At 38.9% G+C, this 5,613-nt stretch overlaps 1 pseudogene; it reads right to left on the reverse strand.

Annotated features, from left to right (window-relative positions):
• Positions 1-361: 361 nt before the first annotated feature.
• Positions 362-1,615, reverse strand: LOC129068730 (cytochrome c oxidase subunit NDUFA4-like; annotated as a pseudogene).
• Between the last annotated feature and the right edge of the window lie 3,998 nt (positions 1,616-5,613).

The following is a 5,613-nucleotide window of genomic DNA, read 5'->3' on the forward strand; positions in this document are numbered from 1 at the left end:
ATTTTCCAGAATATTTTTTTATTGCTCTAGAGAAGAACAACAGCAACAACAACAACAACAACATAAAAGCATTCTCTAGGAGCATTTTCTTTAAATTTGAAGCATCTTTCTGTATTCGTCCTCTTCACACTAAAGCAGATGAATATTCTCTACTAAAGCAGTGACTTAGCTCTAAAGGTATTGGAAAGGCTTTGTTTTCCCTCCAGTTTTCAAGCATTTATTCATCAGTGTAAACCCCAACAGAACACACCAACATGATTTTGCACATTTGGAGGGGAAATGTTTCCTGGGTAAGTGGAAAACTCTGCAAATGGCCCTGGAAGACCTTCATTCTAGGTGGCATTAGAGTGACACCCTTCATTTAGAAGTCTGGACCTTCGTTCTTCAGTTTGCTGTAATCTACATGCACTGAGTAGAACTTGTATTTCTTATTGGGACCCAGGTGTTCCAGAGTTCTGGATCATTCTTTTTGTCCCACACAGACATCTGGGTTGAGCAATGCCAGGCGCATGGCATACAGCACTGCCTCAGTACCTCTGGCTCTAATAAATACAAAGTGGGGATCAAGCTTGGATGCTTCTCCGCCTGACTGAGGATCTGATAGAGCACGGTTGCAGCAGAGGGCCTGGAAGCAGAGAAAAAGAAAATGCTGGAATGGCTCTTATTACCTATGTAGACAAGTGAGGTCAATGTAAGGGAAACCAGAGTTTTGCCATCCCAACATGAGCCTTTTGGGAAATTGATTTAAGCTGGTTATTAAGAAAAAAAAGACTCAGAAACTTTGGCCACTTTGCCTTCCTGTCTAAAGGAATTCAGGTAGAAAAACCCACTTCAGAAAGGGAATCTTAGCATATTCTCTTTAGTATATTCACCTTAGCGCATATGAACTAGCATATATGTGACAGACAGGAGGAAATCTAGCAAAGCCGGGTTCCCTCTGTGTCCCACTGTTTCTCGATGGCCCAGCGAGAATTTGGTTACCATACGCTCGCTTTTTCTCTGCTGCTGTGAATTACCTACTTCCCTTCGGGATCGCACGCCCCTACCCTGCTGCTGCCTCCTTTGTCCAGAATGGCATATAAATCCCAACTGTCTGATGCACCTGGGGTCTCACATCTTACGACACCCCTAGCATGTACATCCATAATAAACTCTGTACATTTTCTTCTGTTAATCTGCCTCTGTTGATTTGATAATTAACCCAAACCTAGAAGGTGAGGAAAAAGTTTTTACCCCCTACAAGTGCTCTTCCTGTCCTGCTACCAGGTTAGTAATTCAAGGAGTCGATCACAGTTCATGGTTTCAAACTAAATTTCCAGCTGAGGGAGCTACTGCTTGGGTAATAGCATGCAGGGACCATTTTCTTCTTCCTTGTTTGTCTTTGTTAAACTTATAGGCTAAAGATAGTGAATAGAATTTATTTTTATGGCTTTTCCATCCCCAGTCATACTTGTACACTAAGCCCAAGATTTCTTTTGGCCGAAATGAGCCAGACTACCATTTCTCTACCTAAGTCCCAGAGCAGGAGTCGCCAATGTCCAGGACCCTGGCTTTGGTCATGGTGCTTGACCATGAAGGACCTGAGAATGTCTGGAACCTCTTCCATCTGTCCCATGGGCTTGTTGGTGCCACAGCACTTACCTTGCAGTTTAAAGAGACTTGCGTATTAATAGGCTAAGAGGCTTTCAGTGAGCTCTGATACGTAACTTGGAATCATGTTTACCCGACCTTCTTTTATTTTTTAATTAAATATTTTATTTATTTATTTTTAGAGAAAGGGGAAGGGAGGGAGAAAGAGAGGGAGAGAAACATTATGTGGGAGAGAAACATTATGTGAGAGAGAAACATCAGTCGGTGGCCTCTCACACGTACCCTGACTGGGGACCAAACCCGCAACCTAAGCATATGCCCTGACCAGGAATTGAACCGGTGACCTTTCACTTTGCAGGACAATGTCCAACCCACAGGACCACACGGGTCAGGCCACTCAATATTTTTAACCAGCATGCTGTTTCTGGTGAGATCTTGGCTGAGTACAGTGAAGAGGATAGATGCTTGTCAAAGACCAGCACTGAAGCCTCCCCTGGTCTCATCTATTCGCCTCAGGAGTGGAACATTGTGAGACCTGACTGGGACATGAAGTGAAAGTGACTTCTTAGTAATTTATTTGAGTTAGAGGTAAATGAGTGCTCATATTCATAAGCTCAATCCCCTGGTTGTCTCCATAGTGCCAAACAATGGTGTTTACTTACCTATTCTTCATTCTTTGAAAGGTGACTAAGTGTAGAAACTGATCTAACTTGCCGTTAGAAGCCCTGCAGGCTCAGAAGGCGCAGGGGAGGTTGTATCTGTATATTTGAGGTGGAGGATAAGAGCGCGGGGTACAGAATCAGGCCCTCTATGTCCAAACCCCAGCTCTCTCACTTTGTGTGACCGGGACATGTTGCCTAAGCTTTCCCAGACCATGACAGGATTGACCTCACAGAGTTGATTGAGTTTCACGTAGCATAATCCTGGCCAATAAGAAGTGCCTAATAGTTGTTGTTTTTAGGCCTATTTTGTCTTTGGTGTCCTAAATGCTATCATTTAAGTTCCCTAATTCTTTTCCTCATTCCTGCCAGCTCAGCCTCACTTTTGCAGCTTACTGACAACTGGGGCACATAGGTAGGCCAGTATTACACTTACTGCATACAGGTGGGAAGGGGGGTCACTGGGAGAGGAGGGACAGATGATGAACATAAACCCTAATTTTAGCTGTTGAAGAAAATGTCCTTAAAAACAAAACTGGCAAAGACAGTCTCTGTGACCAAGGCAATGAAACAGCTCTGGGGATGGTGATTTTTCTCACTTCAATGAACCAGAAACTTACTGTTTTAATGAAGGAAGGTGGGGGGGGGAAGATCTCCTATAAGCCTAGGTACAATAATGTAGTTTTATGAGTACTTGTCTGATACAAACTAAAGAATATAGCATAACTCTCAATATCAAGTTTCAAATTCTAATCTGTGTGTTTCACTTCTTTATAACTAATCTCGATGCCTTTTATTTCTTTTTCTGGTTTTATCGTGCGGGCTAGACCTTTCAGTACAACATCGAATGGAGGCGGTGGGAGCGTATGCCTTTGGCTTGCTCCCGACCACAGGAGGAGAGCATTCAGCCTCTCATGAAGCGCGATACTAGCTGCACATCTCCCATGGGTGTCCTTTGTACTGCTGAAGAAATTTTTTCTATTCCTGCTTTGCTAAGAGTTTTGTTTTTTGAATTTTGTCAAATGCTCCTTTGGCAGCTATCAAGAAGATCATATAGTTTTGTATTATTAGTTTGTTCACATGAAAGGTTACATTGAATGATTTGCAAATATTAAATCAACCCTACATTCTTGGAATAAACCCTACTTGGTCATGATTTGTGTTGTTGGATTTGATTTGCTACAGTTTTATTTAGATTTTTTATGTTTACATTCATGAGGAATATTGGTGTCGTTTTCATTTCTTGTAACTTCTTTGTTTGGCTTTGGTATCAGAGAATTCTGGCCTCAAGGAATTAATCAGTAGATATACCTTCTTTTGTAATTTTCTGGAAGAGTTTGTGTGGAATTAAAATGATTATTCTTTGAATATATTGTACATTTTACCATTGAAGCCTTTTGGGCCTAGAGCTGTCTTGTATGAAAGTTTTTAATTACAAATTCAATTTCTTAAAATACTTATAGGGCTATTAAGATTATTTTTAATGAGGTTTAATAATGAGTATTTTTCAAGGAATCTGCCCATTTTATTTAAATTATGCAATTTATCAAATTCATTGATTTATCTGTGAATTCACTTAATTTCCTTCTTTATCTGTAGGATATTATGCAGACTATCATACTTCTCAATTCAGATATTGATTATTTGAGCTTTCTCCTTTTCTAGATCAATCTATCTAGAGCAGGGATTGGCAAAATATAACCTGTGGCCAGCCATGTGTTTTTCAAATAAATTTTTATTGGAACACAGTCTCATTTATCTATTTATGTATTGTATGTGGCTGCTTTCTCACTGCAATGTCAGAGATGAGTAATTATTATAGAAATTGTACAGCTTGTAAGCCTAAAATATTTACCTGGTCCTTTTAGAGAACGTTTGTGTTTTTTGAATTGATTAATTATTTTTATTATTCCATTTGTATCATTCAGTGTTCAACCAGAGAAACAGGCCCAGTAGGAAAAATGTACACATGTAAACAGATGAATAGATAGGCTTATTGGAGCAAATTGGCTTAGCCAGTTGTGAGGGCTGGCTAAACAAGTCTGCAACCCATAGGTCAGCCAGGTGAAAACAGCAACCTAGAGCCCTCCAGACATGGGCCAAAGCTGTTGTCCACTGGCAGCCAAGATGGGGAAATGCAGCAAGAGGAGAGCAATCGTAGACTCAACCGCTGTTTGGAGTCTGGCGCAGGGACAGCCTGACTTAAAGGGCTTTCACTGATTAAGTCAGGCTCCCCAGGGTCATCTTTTTTACTTAGAGTCGCCTGATTAGGAACATACATTAATTACATCTGAAAAGTCCCTTTACGGCAGTACCTGATTCATTTTTGATTGAATAACTGAAAGAAGGTATTGAATATGTGTTTGCACAAAATGACTGTTTTTCTCCCTTCTGTCCTTGTAGATTATTATAGCCAAGTTGACACTTCAAAAACCGTAACAGGATTTTGTTTGCTTTGTTTGCTCTGTTTTATATTTTAGTGCTTCAGGGTTTATAATATATCTTTTCAATGTATAATATTCCAGCTTTAGTTGATATTATACCTTCATGTATAGTATAAGAAATTTACAATAGTACGATTCCATTCTCACTTCCTAAGTTTTGTCCTATTGTTGTTATACATTATATATATGTGTGTATATATATATGTATATGTAGGCAATATACACACACACACATATGTGTATACATATGATCCAGCACAAATAATGCCTGTTTTTTATTACAAAAATCTTTTATTACAAAATCATAAGCATGTAATTCTGTAACATAACAATATCACACTGAAGCACACCATATGATATTTTAGGTGAAATGTTCAAATTCAAACTATAAATTGTTATACCCATATTATTACCCTACCAACCACACTCAAGCAGGCATTATTTCTGCTGGACCCTGTGTATAACCACATTACATTGTTATTGTGTTTGTCTAAACAATAATTTTATAGTGTTTTTTTTCAAATTATTTTATTGTGGTAAAATACACATAACAAAAAATTAACATCTTAATCATTTTTAAGTATACAGTTCAGTAGTATTCAATGTTCATAATGCCGTACAACCATCACTACAATCCTCCTCCAGAACGCTTTTCATCTTGTAAAACTGAAACTATATCTAATAAACAGTAACTCTCCCTCCTTCCCTCCCCCAATCACCAGAAACCACCATTCTACTTTCTGTCTCTACAAATTTGACTGCTTAAGCACCTCATATAAATAGAATCATCCAGTGTTTTTTTGTGTGTGTATATGTGACTAGCTTATTTCACTTACTGAAATGACCTCGAAGTTCAACTGTGTTGTATCATGTGTCAGAATTTCTAACTTTTTGAAGGTTGAATAATATTTCATCATATG

The sequence above is a fragment of the Pteronotus mesoamericanus genome, unplaced genomic scaffold (genome assembly GCF_021234165.1).
Source record: "Pteronotus mesoamericanus isolate MK-2021 breed Mesoamerican mustached bat unplaced genomic scaffold, CSHL_Meso_final contig_22, whole genome shotgun sequence".
NCBI classification, from domain to species: Eukaryota; Metazoa; Chordata; class Mammalia; order Chiroptera; family Mormoopidae; genus Pteronotus; species Pteronotus mesoamericanus.